At 41.6% G+C, this 21,941-nt stretch overlaps 1 protein-coding gene across 1 annotated transcript in view; it reads left to right on the forward strand.

Annotated features, from left to right (window-relative positions):
* Positions 1 to 21,941, forward strand: part of LOC111949871 (cyclin-dependent kinase 17) — a 32,278-nt gene that overhangs the window by 765 nt on the left and 9,572 nt on the right. The gene's annotated exons all lie outside the window — the stretch shown is intronic.

Below are 21,941 nucleotides of genomic sequence, written 5' to 3' on the forward strand. Positions count from 1 at the left end.
TGTATTCGATTTGGAACTGAGCTGGCTCCAGAGCGGTGTACTATAGAGCATAATCAATGAGTTAGCCAGCAAAGTTGGCTCAACACAAGTGACAGCTTAAGCACCTGGAGTAATGAGTTGGATTCTGTGTTTTCACATGCAAAAGTGATTGCTTTTGATAAAAACGCTTTATCTGCTTTCTCAATGAAAACTGGTTTGAAAATTCTGACATATTTTATGGAAAATATATGTATGTTTCTAAACAATGTATCATGCTGCCTTGTTGACATGACCGAGCAGTGCAGATTACTGATTGATTTGAGAAAGGCCCTCCTCCCTCACTCCCCCCCCCCCGTTCACATCACGGGCCATAGCCCGGTGCACCGCGGTTCAACTTAATGGAACTCCCTCAGGGTCCAGGAAGGGGGTGTAATACTGTGTTTGGGAGTGCTCGGAAGTATATTGTAGTCCACATGTCTTTAATCCCATTAATTTGACGACAGTGGTGGTTTTGGTTAGTAAGGTACACCTGCAAGATGAGGAACCCCTCTGGCACTGCTGTGTGTGTGTGCATACTGTGTGTTCACTGCTGTACCCCCTTTTCTCTTACACAGGTGTGTTTGTGTGGTGGCCTACAGGAGTCTGTGACTGTCTGTGATCTTTATATCAAAGGGGTGATGTTAGCTAGCCCAGRGCTAGGCCTGTAGCTATAGCCCGTTACTCACCTCCATGTACACGGCAGACACAGAACGGGTAGGGCTGGGCGATATGGCCTAAAAATCATATCTCCATTTTTATTTAATTTTTTCCCCTCTGAATAAGCTTTGCTGCACAATTTTAAAGGTCAATACACCATATTTCAAACAGTCAGCAATAATCTAATGAATTCAAGGCTTGTAAAATGATACAGTATCAAGAAAGTATGTGGACCCTTTTGAATTGCCTGGATGCCTGCATAAATTGGTCATCAAATTTGATTTGATTTTCCATCACAACAATAGACAAACACAGTCTGCTTAAACTAATAACACAAATTATTGTATTTTTCTTGTCTATATTGAATACATAATTTAAACATGCACAGTGTAGGTTGGAAAACGTATGTGAAYCCCTAGGCTAATGACTTCTTCAAAAGCTCATTGGAGTCAGCTAACCTGGAGTCCAATCATTGAGACGAGATTGGAGATGTTGGTTAGAGCTACATTGTCTTGAACAAAAGAGGTCTCAGAAGACCTAAGATTAAGAATTGTTGACTTGCATAAAGCTGGAAAGGGTTAACTTCTTACGGCTGAGATCGRCTGAGATCCCGTTAAAGTATCTCTAAAAGCCTTGATTTTCATCAGTCCACAGTAAGACAAATTGTCTATAAATGGAGAAAGTTCAGCACTGTTGCTACTCTCCCTATAAGTGGCTGTCCTGCAAAGATGACTGCAAGAGCACAGCACAGAATGCTCAATGAGTTTAAGAAGAATCCTAGTGTCAGCTAAAGACGTACAGAAATATCTGGAACATGCTAACATCTCTGTTGATGAGTCTACGATACGTAAAACACTAAACAAGAATGGTGTTCATGGGAGRACACCATGGAAGAAGCCACTGCTGTCCAAAAAACCCCATTGCTGYACGTCTGAAGTTTGCAAAAGTGCACCTGGATGTTCCACAGCGCTACTGGCAAAATATTCTGTGGACAGATGAAAGTAAAGTTGTGTTGTTTGGAAGGAAGGAACACACAACACTAAAGGGCTGGGCGATATAGCCAAAATCTCATCCCGATATAGGTCATTTCAAATCCTGAGAACGATACATATCACAATATAGCAAATTTTCTGTAAATTCCACGAATAAATAGTTTATATAAAATGACCACATGTAAATACCTATTTCTTATTACATTTAGAATTATACTCAACAAATAAAATGTACTTAATCAAATATGAGTATTTTATTTAGAACCTCTGCAAATTTTCAATTAAGCATGTAACAAAATATAAATGTATAAAATCTAAAAAGGTAAATAGAAAACACTTCAACAATAGTTGCAAACAAAATAAATATAGGCCTAAAATGTATAAACTCAGCAAAAAAAGAAAAGTCCCTTTTTCAGGACCCTGTCTTTCAAAGATAATTTGTAAAAATCCAAATATCTTCATGGATCTTCATTGGAAAGGGTTTAAACACTGTTTCCCATGTTTGTTCAATGAACCATAAACAATTTAATGAACATGCACCTGTGGAATGGTCGTTAAGACACTAACAGATTACAGACGGTAGGCAATTAAGGTCAGTTATGAAAACTTAGGACACTAAAGAGGCCTTTCTACTGACTCTGAAAAACACCAAAAGAAAGATGCCCAGGGTCTCTGCTCATCTGCGTGAACGTGCATTAGGCATGCTGCAAGGAGGCATGAGGACTGCAGATGTGGCCAGGGAAATAAATTGCAATGTCCGTACTGGGAGACGCCTAAGACAGCGCTACAGGGAGACAGGACGGGCAGCTGATCGTCCTCGCAGTGGCAGACCACGTGTAACAWCACCTGCACAGGATCGGTACATCCGAACATTACACCTGCGGGACAGGTACAGGATGGCAACAACAACTGCCCGAGTTACACCAGGAATGCACAATCCCTCCATCAGTGCTCAGACTGTCCGCAATAGGCTGAGAGAGGCTGGACTGAGGGCTTGTAGGCCTGTTTTAAGGCAGGTCCTCACCAGACATCACCGGTCGCCTATGGGCACAAACCCACCGTCGCTGGACCAGACAAGACTGGTAAAAAGTGCTCTTCACTGACGAGTCGTGGTTTTGTCTCACCAGGGGTGATGGTCAGATTCGCGTTTATCATCGAGGAATGAGCGTTACACCGTGGCCTGTACGCTGGAGCAGGATCGATTTTGGATTTCACAGCAAGAACTGGCAAATCTGGTGCAGTCCATGAGGAGATTTGGGTCTTTACCTTGGATCGAGTGTTGGCACCAACTCATGAAACCCCCGTTTCTCGACCGTGTAAATTGGGGCCATGTCTTTGCAAATGTAAGTTGTAATGGCAGCTGTTATCTCCTTCCATCTTCGGGATTCTTTGCCAKATGGTGTGCCGCGGGCGAAAGCCTCTTGAAACGTTTGAGTCGGGGGTTTGTTTTGAGCACTCGACTGTACTTTTTTGGGTCTCATCCGTAGACTCGCTCCGTACTGTTTCACATGATTCTTGCATAGGTGGTAAAAGAGGTTAGTGGTGTTTGAGCCTGTTGCTGGGACCGGCCTGCAGCATATTTTTCAGTTGACGGTTTTCTGGTCCGTGTCAGACTTTTCATGCCCAAACCACGTCCATGCGACCGAAGTTGCCCCTCTTTTAGGTACGAGCTCCGTGTCTCCGTTCTCTGTGTCACGATCACTCTCTTCCATGTTTGCTTGTGTTGCAAATTTCCTTCCATGCGGCACGTCCAATTGATGAAAAATATTGCTGTAAAGAGTGTGATTTGCGACACAACAAAAAAAAACGATAGAACGATAGACGTTTTTCTATCGTCACGCGATATATATCGTCATATCGCCCAGCCTTACAACACTATATGTGGAGAAAAAAAGGCACAGAAACATCAAAACCTCATCCMAACTGTAACTATGGTAGAGGGAGCATCATGGTTTGGGGCTGCTTTGCTCCCTCAGGGCCTGAACAGCTTGCTATCATCGACTGAAAAATGAATTCCCAAGTTCATCAAGACATTTTGCAGGAGAATGTTAGGMTATCTGTCCGCCAATTGAAGCTCAACAGAAGTTGGGTGACGCWACAGRACAACGACCCAAAACACAGAAGTAAGTCAACAACAGAATGGCTTCAACAGAAGAAAATACACCTTCTGTAGTGGCCCAGTCAAGAGTTCTGACCTCAACCTGATTTGAGATACTGTGGCATGAACTCGAGAGCAGTTCACACCAGACATCCCAAGAATATTGCTGAACTGAAACAGTTTTGTAAAGAGGAATGGTCCAAAATTCTTCCTGACCGTTGTGCAGGTCTGATCTGCAGCTACAGAAAACGTTTGGCTGACGTTATTGCTGCCAAAGGTGGGTCAATCAGTTATTAAATCCAAGGGTTCATACTTTTTCCACCCTGCACTGTGAATGTTTACACGGTGTGTTCAATAAAGACATGAGAATGTATAATTGTTTGTGTGTTACTAGTTTAAGCAGACTGTGTTTTGTCTATTGTTGTGACCTAGATGAAGATCAGATACAATTTGATGACCAATTTATGCAGAAATCCAGGAATTTCCGAAGGGTATACATACGTTTTCTTGACACTATAACTAGGCTAAATATAAACTGTCCACAACCAGAAGACCCACTAATAATTACATTATTTTATCAAAATAGTTTAACCTGCTTTTTTWWWTTTTTATTCCCTGATTGTGCTTTCAAGTCTGTCAATAAAAAWATATATTTTTTTTTTAAATGTCACCAGAACCATGCTGAATGCACATCCACCAATAATGACCAACTTCTTGTAGCAGGCATTATAGAAAATGAACACAGGTCTTATGAACAATCTCTCAAGCACAAGCCCACGTGCTAGTGAGCAGCCAGCTCAACTTTATATTTCAAGTCTCGCCAACTTGGATATACACTGCTCAAAAAAATAAAGGGAACACTTAAACAACACAATGTAACTCCAAGTCAATCACACTTCTGTGAAATCAAACTGTCCACTTAGGAAGCAACACTGATTGACAATAAATTTCACATGCTGTTGTGCAAATGAAATAGACAACAGGTGAAAATTATAGGCAATTAGCAAGACACCCCCAATAAAGGAGTGGTTCTGCAGGTGGTGACCACAGACCACTTCTCAGTTCCTATGCTTCCGGGCTGATGTTTTGGTCACTTTTGAATGCTGGCGGTGCTTTCACTCTAGTGGTAGCATGAGACGGAGTCTACAACCCACACAAGTGGCTCAGGAAGTGCAGCTCATCCAGGATGGCACATCAATGCGAGCTGTGGCAAGAAGGTTTGCTGTGTCTGTCAGCGTAGTGTCCAGAGCATGGAGGCGCTACCAGGAGACAGGCCAGTACATCAGGAGACGTGGAGGAGGCCGTAGGAGGGCACAACCCAGCAGCAGGACCGCTACCTCCGCCTTTGTGCAAGGAGGAGCAGTGGAGCACTGCCAGAGCCCTGCAAAATGACCTCCAGCAGGCCACAAATGTGTATGTGTCTGCTCAAACGGTCAGAAACAGACTCCATGAGGGTGGTTATGAGGCCCGACGTCCACAGGTGGGGGTTGTGCTTACAGCCCAACACCGTGCAGGACGTTTGGAATTTGCCAGAGAACACCAAGATTGGCAAATTCGCCACTTGCGCCCTGTGCTCTTCACAGACGAAAGCAGGTTCACACTGAGCACATGTGACAGACGTGACAGAGTCTGGAGACGCCGTGGAGAACGTTCTGCTGCCTGCAACATCCTCCAGCATGACCGGTTTGGCGGTGGGTCAGTCATGGTGTGGGGTGGCATTTCTTTGGGGGGCTGCACAGCCCTCCATGTGCTCGCCAGAGGTAGCCTGACTGCCATTAGGTACCGAGATGAGATCCTCAGACCCCTTGTGAGACCATATGCTGGTGCGGTTGGCCCTGGGTTCCTCCTAATGCAAGACAATGCTAGACTCATGTGGCTGGAGTGTGTCAGCAGTTCCTGCAAGAGGAAGGCATTGATGCTATGGACTGGCCCGCCCGTTCCCCAGACCTGAATCCAATTGAGCACATCTGGGACATCATGTCTCACTCCATCCACCAACGCCACGTTGCCACCACAGACTGTCCAGAGTTGGCGGATGCTTTAGTCCAGGTCTGGGAGGAGATCCCTCAGGAGACCATCCGCCACCTCATCAGGAGCATGCCCAGGCGTTGTAGGGAGTCATACAGGCACGTGGAGGCCACACACACTACTGAGCCTCATTTTGACTTGTTTTAAGGACATTACATCAAAGTTGGATCAGCCTGTAGTGTGGTTTCCACTAATTTTGAGTGTGGACTCCAAATCCAGACCTCCATGGGTTGATAAATTTATTTCCATTGATAATTTTGTGTTGATTTTTTGTTGTCAGCACATTCCAAACTATGTAAAGAAAAAAGTATTTAATAAGAATATTTCATTCATTCAGATCTAGGATGTGTTATTTTAGTGTTCCCTTTATTTTTTTGAGCAGTGTATTTGCTTGCTGACAAGGTAGAACATTTGAACTGTTATGAATACACCCTYYKGTCCGTCTCCAACTGTTTGAACAACACAGCCTGTTCACTTTGTTTAGATGTTGAAATCAAGTGTCTTACCTGGATAAGAATATGCTTATCAGAATGAGAATGAGTTGCTAACTGCTGTATATAAATGTGTATTTTTATGCTCATTGCATAAAAAGACAGCTAGCGCAAAAGTCTGTGGCTAAAATGCTACTAGCGGTATGTGGTACCGCAATGCAGCGTGTGACAAACTAAGCATAAATTTCCCATAACATGTTCATTGATACTCTCGTTTTAGTAGGGTCTGCTCTGTTCAACATTTTGGTAGTTGAGACATAAAAAGGGTATSRTTAGAAAGGTCATCTATTACAGTCAAATAATGTCTAAGAGTTTCRKTGTCGATAYGACCGATTCTGTTGGCCCAAACCTCAAATGCAAATAGCGATTTTAAACTGCTTGTTGTGAGAGATGAATTCGTTATCTTTCATATTTGTTGTGAGTGGCAGGGGGAGGGGCTTGGTGTCTGTGAGAGTGGGAAGGTGCACAGTGCACACAGCACAGAAGGAGCAAAGTAGCCTAGACCAAGAAGATTCAGAACACTCATAAAAAACAACAAAAAATAGCATTCTTGCAATACAGGYATTTGGAACATCACGCTAAAACCAAAATGTGAATTAATTTGATATATCCCTCAGCCCTATGGACAGGTACTAGGCCTTTGCCTCAGGGGTGTGGCTGAATAGCTTATCACAGTGTTAACCATATTAGCCTTGGGTCAATGTGGAGGAAGGGTCGTTGACATGTATTTGACAGTTGAATCTATTAATCAAAGTTGGCATGTTTTATTACATTTTGCCCTTACCCAGTCCTCCTTTTTGACTTCATAGTGTTTAATCTGTAGGTTCTACAAAGCAAAAGTTGGTGTCATATGAAGCTTTACCGCTTGCTCTGAAATATGAAATAAGTTTCAGCGCGGGATCTCTACTAGTTTTAAAGTTCTAGCCCGTTTTATAGAGTTTGGTTACATTGCCTACTGTGCCAATCATTGCACTCCTTTTTACTTGTATCATTACACATCCTGCACATCACCAGCAGAGGTCGACCATTTTGAATCCATTTTCACATTCACTCTGTTGGTAATGCTTACAAATTTGATCATAACAAAAGTAGCAGAGATCCTGCTCTGGAACGTTTGATATGCCAGTAAAGTATATTGCGTTCAACAATAAATTCGTATTTTTCTATTGTCATGTTTATTTATTTTTAAGCTAAATGAATGTAAAAATGTGTCATTGAAATCAATATACTATTCATATTACAGAGCAAGCGGTAAAGCTTCATATGACTCAAATTGTTGCTTTGTGGCGCCTACAGATKAAACATTATGGAGTCTTAAAGGAGGCTTTAATTAACTTTAATTAATTATTTCTCAGTTATGCTTTTAGATACATATGTCAACTTCCTCCAAAGGACCCTTCTATGAATTACATTTCGTGAACATTTCAAAATCATGTATTTAAAAAATATAAAAAATACATTGTCCTGGTTTCGTATTGAATTACAGTACAGCCCTGTCTCTGTTCTCTTTCTCTGTTCTAGTCTGTTCCTTCCTCAGCTAACAGTACATGCCTGGAGTTACCCCGGTGATGTCATGCCTCTTACACAAACACAAAGACGCCATTCTGTTCTTCTCACTCGAAATATGCTCACTTTCTCTTTTCCTCGCTCTCTTTATCCCTCGCTCGCTCTCGCTTTCACACTCTCTCACACGCACGTGCGCACATCAACGCACACACATTCACGTCTCTTCTCATTCCATTGTATCTTTTCCATTTTCAATTGAATATTAATTCTAGCATATCATATTTCCTAGTTACTTGACAAATAGTGAGACTAGAAGGAAAAGMGCAGCCAGCCAGAGAGAGTTCTGGGATAGTCTAGACCTACTAATCTTTTGGTAGCAGAATATAGACTCTGGGGCCTTGGTCACCATGGTGATGAGAGAGGAGTTCAGGGATATAGAGAGACAAAAGGGAGAGGGACAAAAGTTGCTTTTCTTATTCAACTTCAAGGCAGATTTCCCTAAATGAGGGGGGAACTACTGTATCTTTAGGGACATGACTTCAAGGGAGCTGTCTTAGTTGACAAATTTTAAGKAATTGAATTTGATGTGAGTGTGTGTATTCGACTTAATTAGGCCTTGTCGTCTGCTGTCTCTCCCTCGCCTGCCCTTTGTCTCCTCCTCTTCGCTGGGTTCTGGCCTACCCAGGATGCACTGGGGGACCCTCAGAAGCACAGGCTAAGACGTATGAGAGRAGATCTGAGGGAGTGCCTGGTTTGGGTTCGGAATTCTGGGTCAGGACTTCACAGAATAATTTTTAGACTGTGTGCTTGCTTGCGCATGTATGTTTTTTTGAMGGGATGCTGATAAGCGAGAGGAATGAGGGGGAGAGACGAGGAAGATGGAGGGGGATACCGGGACAGAGCCCATCAGCCAGCTTGTTGGATTGTGTTTGATAGGGAATTCTCTGTGCTTTCCATTTCACATCATTCAGATATGCCAGATGCTTTATCCCCCCTCCCTATCCCCAGCCCCCCAGCCCTGTCACATGAGCTCTCTTTGTTTTGGTGTGGCCCAGAGATAATACCCGTCTCTGTTACACCCCTCTGTATCTGAGACAAAGAGTGCTTATCTCGTACTTATGGCTGCACAATGAATCACACTTTAATCTAATTGCAATATTGACATGTGCAATATCCATATCTCGAGGCTGATTTTTATTTTTATTTTTTTATTTTATTTTTACATTATGAATGGAACATTTAAATGTAATAAGGGTCCCCTGACACTCTGACCAACACTTTGGTTCCTACTAGTGATGCACCGATATGACATTTTTGGCCAATGCCGATATTTTCTTTGCCAATAAATACCAATAACCGATTATTTAACATTTTAGCGGCCTTATAAGYGTTCTAGTACAGTTAAATAGTTAACACACACACGGACGCAGCAGTCTAAGGCACTGCATCTCAGTGCAAGAGGCATCACTACAGTCCCTGGTTCGATTCCAGGCTATATCACATCCGGCCGTGATTGGGAGTCCCATAGGGCGGCGCACAATTGGCCCAGCGTCGTCCGGGGTAGGCCGTCATTGTAAATAAGATTAACTGACTTGCCTAGTTAAATAAAGGTTACACACACACACCACACTGACCATTGAAGTTATTTTGTTGGCATTTACGTATATCCCCATTACTAGTAAAACATAATCAAAACCTATTTCTTTCACTTACTTGCTGTGCTGTTTCGTTGTTGCGGGACCCTGAAACAACTGTGAATTGAGCCACATTTATTGTCAACCTATGTGTATTGAACACTATTCCCGAGGAAAAACAATACTGCGTGGCNCCTATTTCTTTCTTTCACTGTTTCGTTGTTCATTTGTTCAGTCATTTCATTCTCAACCAGGATTTCTCATACTATGGAACACCATTTGGGTCTTTGCGTGTCAAGTAACACTATTTGACGTGTCAAATAAGCTTGTTGACCAATCAGGACCTGAATTTGACTGCACATCACATAATAATTTAAAGCGTTCATAAATTTTTTCCGTAGTTATTACACATTGATTACACTATCACTCGTATTTCATATGTCACAACGATTCATCGATACGTATGCTATGATGCTGGTAAAGTTGTCTCGCGTACCTACAGTGCTGGTCATAAAAAAAGAAGAAAAGCTAGCTATCTCATGGATGCAAATTATGTTCTTCCCCAAAAACATAGCAAAACAACATCCATTTCAAAAGCTATAGTTAGCTAGCTAGGTGTCATCTAAAATAACCCTAATTTATAAGGCAGTTCTTATTTGATTAATGGTGGTCGGACCCATCTATGTGAAACTAGCCACAATAAGGATTAGCCACAATAGTGGACTTTGCAGTTTGCCTTAAATAAAAGTATGTCATTGACAGTGATGCAAATGAATACAACTAGTAGAATTATGCCATAATTGAATAGATCATGCTAAATGAGGTTGGAAGGTTGTTAAATACATCAACAAAATACAATTTGTTAATTTGACAAATCTGTTGAAATCCCACTGGATGTATTATACTTTAGAATTGCATTGGGGCATATGTATTTCACTGTACAGCCTTACCTATGGATTGTGGATCAATGACATGGATTGTGGATCAATGACATGGGGTATCAGTCTACTCAGTGATACCCAGAGAACATTAGCGTTGTAGCTCTTATTGCGGGACCCTGAAACAACTGTGAATTGAGCCACATTTATTGTCAACCTATGTGTATTGAACACTATTCCCGAGGAAAAACAATACTGCGTGGCTGTTTTGGAGTCTGATAACTCTGAGGAAAAAAATATATTGGGTATTGAGTAGACTGATAGCCCATTTCATTGATCCCCAATCCTTAGGTAAAGCTATACAGTGCAATATGAACGTCAATACACACAATAGGTTGACTGGGGAGGTGATTTCACACAGTCACAGTCCTGCGATAAGAGCTACAACGCTAATATTTGCGTAAACTCTTGACAGTTGTGTTCTGTTGGGGTCACCAAGTAGACTGATACCCCATTTCATTGCTTCACATTCCAACCTTGTTTAACATTATCTAGTCTAAATATGGCATGATTCCACCAATTGTAACCTTCTGTATCACTTTGAAAGAGGTATTTTGATTTTGAAGGCAAACCGCTAATTTCACTATTGTGCCTAATCCTTATTGTGGCTAGCTTCACAACACATAACCCGGTCCGGTCGAGCCTCACTAGCCAGATGAAGCTAGCTGGCTGCTTATAATGTTAGTTTTGGGAAACAGGGTTAAGTAGCTGGCTAGCTAGTTATTTTCAAGAACTGAAGTTCGATTTCAATAGGAGAACAAGTGGCTACCTAGCTAATACTTACTCACAAGGATTCCTAAATCATTGCTAAGAATAATGAAAATAACTGCAGTTTCTACTGGTCATTGTTTTCAGCTGGTGTATGGTCTAGCTAAGTACAAAGCTAAAGCTAGCTACCCCTAAGTTGCGGTTGACAAATAATGCTTTATTACCAGCCGCGGTATTGTAAAATAGTGTAATTTGACTTGTCAAATAGTGTTATTGGACACTTTAAACCAAACGCGCCATCAGTATGTCGTGAAGCTAATGGCAGTGACGCTATTACTGTGTAACTCTGGTAGGGTCAACGTGTACCGTTGCTCGACCAGTCGGCGAAAGCTAACATTTAATTACATTTTAATTGAACCGTTATTTAACTATGGCAATCAGTTAAGAACCAATTCTTATTTACGATGACAGCCTACCACGACAGAGAACGGTTGATAGTCAAATTCATGCCCGTGACAATCTTGGCGTTAATGGATTGCGCCATTGAGTTGTCTTGCTGAAATGTTCTTACTCTTCAAATGATGTGTCGACTTGTTGACTGCTTGATCAACACATCAGATATTGTGGGCTAGGTTAGGAATGCTGTGTTGCACGTGTACGCGCAAAATTGTACGTGGCTTCATTATGTCATGTACCTAGTTATATTGGTATGCACAATCACTTTGACATCGGTTTTGGACTTCGGCATTAAACTAGACATCGGCCGATACCGATTTGGCATTTTTAGCTAATCTCATAGGATTCCGATATGTTCACCAATATATCTGTGCATCCCTAGTTCCTACCCTGTGCATAAACTTCTACAGGTCTTTGTCATGAGTTGTCATGCCAAACAAAACCAACCATGGAGTCGGAATACGCTTATATGATTCAACAATTCACCCCAGTGTTTTTGATCTAAATCGCAAGTCAAATCACAATCACAACAATTGGTTAAAAAAATCACAATTCCATTAGTTGACCATATCGGGCAGCCCTACCTGACAGCAGCTTCCCCAACTGGTGGCCCGCGTGATAATTTTTATTTTTTTATAAAAATCCCCCCCCCCCAAGTTTTCTGAGCAAAAATAAAAAGGTAGATATGTTTTTTATTGCTGGATGTTAAAGACTATACAAACACCAGCAAATCAGCTCCAAGTGATTTTAATTATGGAATCTGGCCGATTTAGGGCCAATTTCAAGTTTCTTAACAATCGGTAATCTACCTTTTTGGATGACGATTATGGCCATTACATGGCAATCCATGAGGACATGACGTGGCAGGCTGACCACCTGTTACGTGAGTGCAGCAAGGAGCCACGGTAAGTTGCTAGCTAGCATTAAACTTATCTTATAAAAAACAATCAATCTTAACATAATCACTAGTAACTACACACATGTTGATGATATTACTAGTCTAACTAGCTTGTCCTGCGTTGCATATAATCAATATGGTGCCTGTTCATTTATCATAGAATCACAGCCTACTTCAACTTCGCCAAACGGTGATCGTTGCACCAATCGTTGCACCATGTACCTAACCATGAACATCCATGCCTTTCTTAAAATCAATACACTAGTATATATTTTTTTAAACCTGCATATTTAGTTAACTTCTTGACGCTACGGATCCCGTTACCGGATCATTTTCCTAAACAACCACTAAATTGCAGAGCGCCAAATTCAAAAATAATACAAAAAATATTATAATCATGGAATCACAAGTGAAATATACCAAAACACAGCTTAGGTTGTTGTTAATCACCTATCGTGTCAGATTTGTAAAATTTGCTTTACAGCGGAAGCAATCCAAGCGTTTGTGAGTATCAATCAATGCTAGAACAGCTAGCCATATATTAGCTTGGTCACGTAAGTCAGAAAAACAATAAAATTAATCGCTTACCTTTGATAACTTCGGATGTTGTACTCATGAGGACTCCCAGTTACACAAATGTTCTTTTTGTTCGATAAATATTAGTTTTATAACAAAAAAACGCCATTTGGGTTGCGCTTATGTTCAGAAAACCACAGCCTTGTTCCGTTCCTGAAAGGCAGACAAATTCCAAAAAGTATCCGAATGTTGTTAGAAACATGTCAAACTTTAAAAAAATCAATCCTCAGGTTGTTTTTAACATACACAATCGATAATATTTCAACCGGACGGTAACCTTTTCAATAAAAGAGAGAAAGAAAATGTCGAGCTACCCCTCTCGCGCGCAGGAACTAATCAAAGGACACCTGATTGGTTTTGAAAAATCTCGCTCATTTTTCAAAATAAAAGCCTGAAACTATGTCTAAAGCCTGGTCACAGCCTGAGAAAAGCCATTGGAAAAGGAATCTGGTTGATACCCCTTTAAATGAAGAAAGACGGGCCAGGAAACACAGCTAAAAAAATAAAACACTTCCGGGTTATATTTCCTCAGGTTTTCGCCTGTAGAATCAGTTTGTTTATACTCACAGACAATATTTTGACACGTTTTGGAAACTTTAGTGTTTTCTATCCTAATCGGTAATTATATGCATATTCTACGATCTGGGCCTGAGAAATAGTCAGTTTACTTGGAACGTTATTTTTTTTTTTTTTTTTATAACGCCCCTAGCGTCAAGAAGTTAAAGAAATTCATGTTAGCAGGCAAAATTAACTAAGGAAATTGTGTCACTTTTCTTGTGTTCAGTGCAAGCAGAGTCAGGGTATATGCAGCAGTTTGGCCGCATGGCTCTTACGAACTGTGTGAAGACCATTTCTTCCTAACAAAGACCGTAATTAATTTGCCAGAATTTTACATAATTATTACGTAACATTGAAGGTTGTGAATGTAATAGCAATATTTAGACTTAGGGTTGCCACCTGTTCGATAAATTACGCAACGGTTCCGTATTTCACTGAAAGAATAAACGTTTTATTTTCTAAATGATAGTTTCCGGATTTGACCATATTAATGACCTAAGGCTCGTATTTCTGTGTGTTTAATTAATATATTATAATTAAGTCTATGATTTGATAGAGCAGTCTGACTGTGCCTGGGTAGGCAGCAGCAAGCTCGAAGCATTCATTCAAACAGCACTTTCCTGCGTTTGCCAGCAGCTCTTCGCAATGCTTGAAGCACAGCTCTGTTTATGACTTCAAGCCTATCAACTCCCGAGATTAGGCTGGCAATACTATAGTGCCTATAAGAACATCCAATAGTCAAAGGTATATGAAATACAAATGGTATAGAGAGAAATTCTTATAATTCCTATAATAACTAAAACTTAACTGGGAATATTGAAGACTCATGTTAAAAGAACCACCAGCTTTCATATGTCTCATGTTCTGAGCAAGGAAGTTAAACGTTAGTTTCTTTACATGGCACATATTGCACTTTTACTTCTCCAACACTGTTGTTTTGCATTATTTAAACCAAATTGAACATGTTTCATTATTTATTTGAGACTAAATAGATATTATTTCTGTATAATATAAGTTAAAATAAGTGTTCATTCAGTATTGTTGTAATTGTCATTATTACACATACATACATAGTTATAACATACATACATAGTTGAAGTCGGAAGTTTACATACACTTAGGTTGGAGTCATTCAAACTCGTTTTACAACCACTCCACAAATGTCTTGTTAACAAACTATAGTTTTGCGATCTACTTTGTGCATGACAGAAGTCATTTTTCCAACATTTGTTTACAGACAGATAATTTCACTTAATATTCACTGTATCACAATTCCAGTGGGTCAGAAGTTTACATACACTCGATAAAACATACACATGCATAAAATGCAAATTAATATTAAAAATCATACAATGTGATTTTCAGGATTTTTGTTTTAGATTCCGTCTCTCACAGTTGAAGTGTACCTATGGTAAAAATTACAGACCGTACATGCTTGTAAGTAGTAAAACCTGCAAAATCGTCAGTGTATCAAATACTTTCTCCCCACTGTATATCAACGAATTAATCGAATAAAAGGACCATTTGTGTGTGTATGGGACTATTGGAGGCCAACAACAGAAGCTCGTCAAAAGGTAAGGCATGAATTATTTTTATTTCTGCATTTTGTGTCGCGCCTGCAGGGTTGAAAAAGCTTCTCTCCTTGTTTACAATGTTGTTATCCTCAGAAAATAGCATCGTTTGCTTTCGCCGAAAAGCCTATTGAATTCTGACATTTGGCTGGATTCACAACAAGTGTAGCTTTAATGTGTGAATTAATGAAATTTGATTTTTATAGTTGAAGTGCACCTATGATAAAAATTACAGACCTCTACATGCTTTGTAAGTAGGAAAACCTGCAAAATCGGCAGTGTATAAAATACTTGTTCTCCCCACTGTATATCCAAAATGTCCATTTATTTGGCGCATTTGATCCAGAAAAACACCGTTCCAACTTGCTCAAACGTGGCTACAAAATATCTCAAAGTTACCTGTAAACTTTGCCAAAACATTTCAAACTAATTTTGTAATACAACTTTAGGTATTTTTTTACGTAAATAATCGATAAATTGAAGACGGATGATCAATACAGGATTAAAACAAACTGTAGCATGCTTTCTGGTTACGCGCCTCAAACAAAAAGTACACTTCACTCGACTCTCGTTCTGAACAGGGCTACTTCTTCATTACACAAAGGAAAACCCTCAACAATTTCTCAAGACTGTTGACATCCCGTGAAGCGGTAGAACCGCAAGAAGGTCAATTAGAAATCTGGATTCCCATGAAAATCCATTGAAAAGAGAGTGACCTCAAAAACAAAAAATCTGAATGGCTTTCCTCGGGGTTTCGCCTGCTAAATAAGTTATGTTTATACTCACAGACATGATTCAAACAGTTTTAGAAACTTCAGAGTGTTTTCTATCCAAACTCACTAATAATATGCATATCTTATTTCTGGTGATGAGTAGCTGGCAGTTGAATTTGGGTATGCTTTTCATCCAAATGTGAAAATGCTGCCCCCTATCCTAGAGAGTTAACCAACCATGCTATTTTGTTCGTTTTTTCGGTAACACATCCGCTACGCTGATCCTCAACAAGAGGGCCCCCAGGGGTGCATGCTCAGTCCCCTCCTGTACTCCCTGTTCACTCATGACTGCACAGTCAGGCATGACTCCAACACCATCAATAAGTTTGCTGATGATGCAACAGTGGTAGGCCTGATCACCGACAACGATGAGACAACCTATGGGAGGAGGTCAGAGACCTGACTGTGTGGTGCAAGGACAACAACCTCTCCCTCAACATGATCAAGACAAAGGAGATGATTGTGGACTACAGGAAAAGGAGGACAGAGCACGCCCCCATTCTCATTGACGGGCTGTAGTGGAGCAGGTTGAGAGTTCCTTGGCGTCCACATCACCAACAAACTAACATGGTCCATGCACACTAAGTAGTCGTGAAGTGGGCACGACAAAACCTATTCCCCCTCATGAGACTGAAAAGATTTGGCATGGTCCTCAGATCCTCAAAAGTTTTATAGCTGCACCACCGAGAGCATCATCGGGTTGCATCACTGCCTGGTATGCCCCCCCCTTCTACGCTACTGCTACTCTCTGTTATCTATGCATAGTCACTTTAGTAATTCTACCTACATGTACAAATTACCTCGACCACCAGTGCCCCGCACATTGACTCTGTACCGGTACACCCTGCATATAGCCCCCTATTGTTATTTACTGCTGTTCTTTAATAATTTGTTATTCTTATCTCTTTTTTAAAAATATATATTTTCTTAACTGCAATGTTGATTAAGGGCTTGTAAGTAAGCATTTCACTGTAAGTCTACACCTGTTGTATTCGGCACATTTGATGGCGTATGGCTGCAGAATGCTGTGGTAGCCATGCTGGTTAAGTATGCCTTGAATTGTAAATTAATCACTGACAGTGTCACCAGCAAAGCACCCCTATCACTATCCACACCCTTCTCCATGCTTCACGGTGGAAACACGTGCAGTGATGAACCGTTCACCTACTCTGCGTCTCACAACGACACGGCGTTGGACCAAATATCGCACATTTCCAGATTGACTGACCTTCATGTCTTGAAGTAATGATGGACTGTCATTTCTCTTTGCTTATTTGAGCTGTTCTTGCCATAATATGGACTTGGTCTTTTACCAAATAGGGCTATCTTCTGTATATCAACTCTACCTTGTCACAACACAACTGATTGGCTCAAAGCATTAAGAAGGGAAGAAATCCCACAAATAAACTTTTTAACAAGGCACACCTGTTAATTGAAATGCATTCCAGGTGACTACCTCATGAAGCTGGTTGAGAGAATGTCAAGAGTTTGCAAAGCTGCATCAAGGCAAAGCGTTGTGCTACTTTGAATAATCTCAAATCTGAAATATATTTTCATTTGTTTAACACTTTTTTTGGTTACTAAATGATTCCATGTTTATTTCATAGTTTGATGTCTTCACTATTATCTTACAATGTAGGAAATAGTACAAATAAGAAAAAAACCCTTGAATGAGTTGTTTTGGTACTATATATATATAAACTCAATATTAGGAAGGTGTTCTTAATGTTTTGTACACTCAGTGCATGTGATCTTATACAATGTAAGCAAGGTTTTAAAKTATTATGTTTTAGTAAAATATGATATCTGTTTGGGCTTCTTGTGGTCAATTTGCAGTCTACAAATTATTTGTAGTTGTTCTGGCCCCCTGACCATCTGCTCMAGAARAAATCGGCCTGCGGCTGRATCTAGTTGATGATCTCTGGTGTACTGTGTGTGAGTGAGTGCAACCACTAGAGAGAGGGTGAGTTAGAGAATGAGACGGAGTGAGCGAAAGGGAGGGAGAAAGAGGTTGCGTTTTCTCCCTGTGCTGCTGATACAAGATTCTGGAACCTGTCCAATGAGAACAGCTAATCTAGTAACTCTATATCTACGCTGCAGGGTGGCAGAGAGGGATCTGCTCCAGTTACTGAAGGTGGGACCAGCAGCATATGTTTTTTCATTGTTGGATATAAAAGACTGCCCAATGTGCACACACACATTGGAGGACAGCTGTGGCTTCCTTGGCCCTCAGTTCTTCTCATATTTCCTTGCCAGCTCAGCTCATGCAGCTGAGTTAAATAAATATTCAATTAAAACATTTAAAAATGCAGCAGGAAAGGGAGTGTGTGTGTCACTCCCCACAGCAGCAGACAACCTTGGTCTCAGCAACCCAATCCTCCACAGCCTGCCCACTTTTTCCTAGCCTGTCTGCCCAAGGACAGTGATGGCCTGAGGGGCAGACACAGGCATACTCAGCCCCAGCCACATGACCAGGCCTGTGTCCCGCACAGGATAGATTTGTTGGAATGGTAACAGCATGTTAATATCCATAGCCTTATTGGCATTACTGCACTCAATACTGTCAAACTGTGTGTGTGTGGACCACAAGTGTGGCTGATAAGATAAATGGAGAATGTTCTGTTGAAAAATCCTATTGGTGAACTCTGAACACACTATTCCCCTCCTGCTCACTCTGTTTTTCTCTCTCGCTCTTCTGCTCTCTCTGTTTTTACCTCCCTTTCAATTTAAGGGCTTTATTGGCATGGGAATCATATGTTTACATTGCAAAAGCAAGTGAAGCAGATAATAAACAATACAAATAAACAGTGAACATTTAAATTAACATAAATATGGGTTTTATTTACAATGGTGTTTGTTCTTCACTGGTTTCCCTTTTTTGTGGCAATAAGTCACACATCTTGCTGCTGTGATGGCACACTGGTATCTATCTATCTATCTTATCTATCTATATATATAGCAGGTTTGTTGTGCTTAAACAGATGCCCGCACACACGTCAACACACCTTTGTTTTACTATCCTTGTGGAGACCAAACAGTTGATTCCCATCCAAAATCCTATTTTCCCTAACCTTAACTCTACACCTAATCCTTAACCCCTAACGTAACCCTAATTGTAAACCTAACCCCTAAGCCTAAAATGAGTTTTTCCTTATGGGGACTGGCAGAATGTCCCCACTTCTCTTCAGGTCCCTTAGTAAAACTAAGAAAACGCATGCGCCTGCTCTCTCACTCACTCACACTCTCCTCCATTAACTAAATTTGTTTTAATGAGATCAACTCCAGCCGAGATGAGAAGAGAACCAGGTCATACCCGTGAAACACAAACCCACACTTAAACCTGACATTAAAGCGTCCCTGCCTTTGCCCTGCTAGGTACATGGTGGGTGTTAGGGCATGTGGGGGGCGAAAGGTGGGGGAGACTAATCTTTCATCGCCTAACACACACACACACACACAGTGTTTCATCGATTTTCATTGGTAGATTAGTGGTTGACTGGTGAGGGGGGGTGCTGCTATATGCGTTGGCCTGGGGCATATTTGAGGGCACAGATAGAAATGTCATTAGAACTGATGTGATTCCTCACTCTTCATGACAGAGAGGCATGTCTGTTCTACACTATATTTGTATCTGATCGTTCTTTGACGTCGTGCCCTACTGACTGGCACCTGTACGCCTGGAGGTAATTTGAGCCTATAAGCTTAGGCTGGACATGGTGAGTGTATGTGCACTTGGGAGGGGGTGTCAGGGTGGGGGTTGGGTGAACTGCAGTCACAGATCCAGACAGTCATTGATTGAATGATTCCGGGGATTCCTGCAATGCGCTCATGCCATCAGGAATGACAGAGGAATTTTAAGGATGACCGAGATGTGTGTCTAGACAGACAGCTGGTGTCTCAAGTGTATGCAGTTGAGCTAATGATCTCTGAGGGAGTGAAAGAGAAAGGTACAGTACATGACCAAAAGTATGTGGACACCTGCTCGTCGAACATCTCATTCCAAAATCCTGGGCGTTAATATGGAGTGGGTTCCCCCGTTTTGCTGCTGTTAGTGTCCACTGTTCTGGGAAGGCTTACCACTAGATGTTGGAACATTGCTGCAGGGACTTGCTTCCGTTCAGCCACGAGCATTAGTGAGGTCGGGCACTGATGTTGAGCGATTAGGCCTGGCTCAGCACCTCGTCGGTCCCGTTCTGTGAGCTTGTGTGGCCTACCACTTCGCGGCTGGGCCGTTGTAGCTTCACAATAACAGCACTTACAGTTGACCGGGGCATCTCTAGCAAGGCAGAAATTTGATGAACTGACTTGTTGWAAAGGTGGCGTCCTATGACTGTGCCACGTTGAAAGTCACTGAGCTCTTCAGTACGGGCCATTCTACTGCCAATGTTTGTGTATGGAGTTTGCATGGCTGTGTGCTCAATTTTATACACCTGTCAGCAACGGGTATGCCTCAAATAGCCTAATCCACTAACTTGAAGGTGTGTCTACATAGTTTTGTATAYATAGTGTAGATGGCTGGAGAGATGAATAGCTAGATATTCTTGGTCTTCTTGTGTCTGTCTGATTTGAGGTTAGTGCTGTGTTAGGATGTTTTCATGATGTAGTGGATAACTGTATCCCATGTGTGAGAGAGAGAGAGATTGAGAGAGAGAGAGACAAACACACACACACACACACACACACACCCTTCACTTCTAGCTGGCAGTGTGTTATCGCTGTGTCCAGTACGGGATGGTGTGAGGGGGTTAGAAGGGGGGGGTCCCACTCTCGAGGGGAGTCACCGCGGCAACACAATGGGCAGGGAAACTGGCCTGAGGCAGAGAGAACAAGGTGTTTCCTATGACCTGGCTTACTGCTGTGTCAGCATGCGAGCACACACACACACACACACACACACACTGATACACACATACGGATACACATAAACACACACACGGATACCCAAACCATACACTGATACGCATGCACATGCACACACCACTGTATTCTACATGCATTTATGCATATTTACCATACACACACAAATCATACACTAGCATATCCGCACAACACATAATTAATTGATACACTTACACACATACAGTAGATCCTACACAGATGGATGCACACACAACACAGCCATACCATTGGACCAGGCAGGTATGTGTTGCTATGAAATGTGGCCAGTTCTCCCAGCCTGCTGGCCTTTTCACCTCCCATCACACTCAGCCAGCCAGCCTGCCTCGGCCAATCACTGCAGCCGCTGGACTAGATCTGTCACTGCAGCCCACCAATCACATCACAGGACACAACCACATGACGAACACTGCTGTTACTTAGGGTGTGGCCAGTCTGAGTACACTGATGGGGAGGTCAGTGTGTGTGTGTGCGTATGACTGCTATGTCTATATTTAGCTGGTACTGTGGATTTGAAGTTGACCTCTGTGTTGTCATTTTAGCCACAGTAGATGGCCTTGACAAATGATGGATGTGTGTGTGTGTCTGCTTCTGCATTTGCATCTGTGTGGGTATGTATGTATAAGCGTGTGTGCATGTGTGTGTATTAATGCATTTTGCTTGCAATTAAGGAAAGCAGTATTCATGTTTGGATGTTAAATTCATGTTTAATGCGTGCTTTATGAAGGCCCTAGCTGAGTACTGAGGGGAGGTGCGGTGACTGCAGTATTCCTCTACTCATCATAAATATTAGATTAAAAGGAGGCGTAGTTTATTTATGAACGGTGCTATTTTAGCACACCCGTCWCGGCCTCTCATGCATACTCTTGCAGCTTAAGGATTGGACTTCTCACGGTCTGTGTGTCCATRTGTTGGTAGCATGTACAATACCAGTCCATACTGGAATAATAACATGGTCACAACAACACAACGTACTTACTCCAGCCCAACTGTACCAATCTCAACATAAGGAAGCTAGCATGTCGCTATGTGAGCAACATTGKACTAGAAGTGACTAGCGAGACAATTACAAGTTACTTGTTTACGCCTGGCCACCTAAAACGTGTGTGTGTGTGGGTCCAGTGCTGACCTTTGCCCTCTGTG

This window comes from Salvelinus sp. IW2-2015, linkage group LG3 (genome assembly GCF_002910315.2).
Source record: "Salvelinus sp. IW2-2015 linkage group LG3, ASM291031v2, whole genome shotgun sequence".
NCBI classification, from domain to species: domain Eukaryota; kingdom Metazoa; phylum Chordata; class Actinopteri; order Salmoniformes; family Salmonidae; genus Salvelinus; species Salvelinus sp. IW2-2015.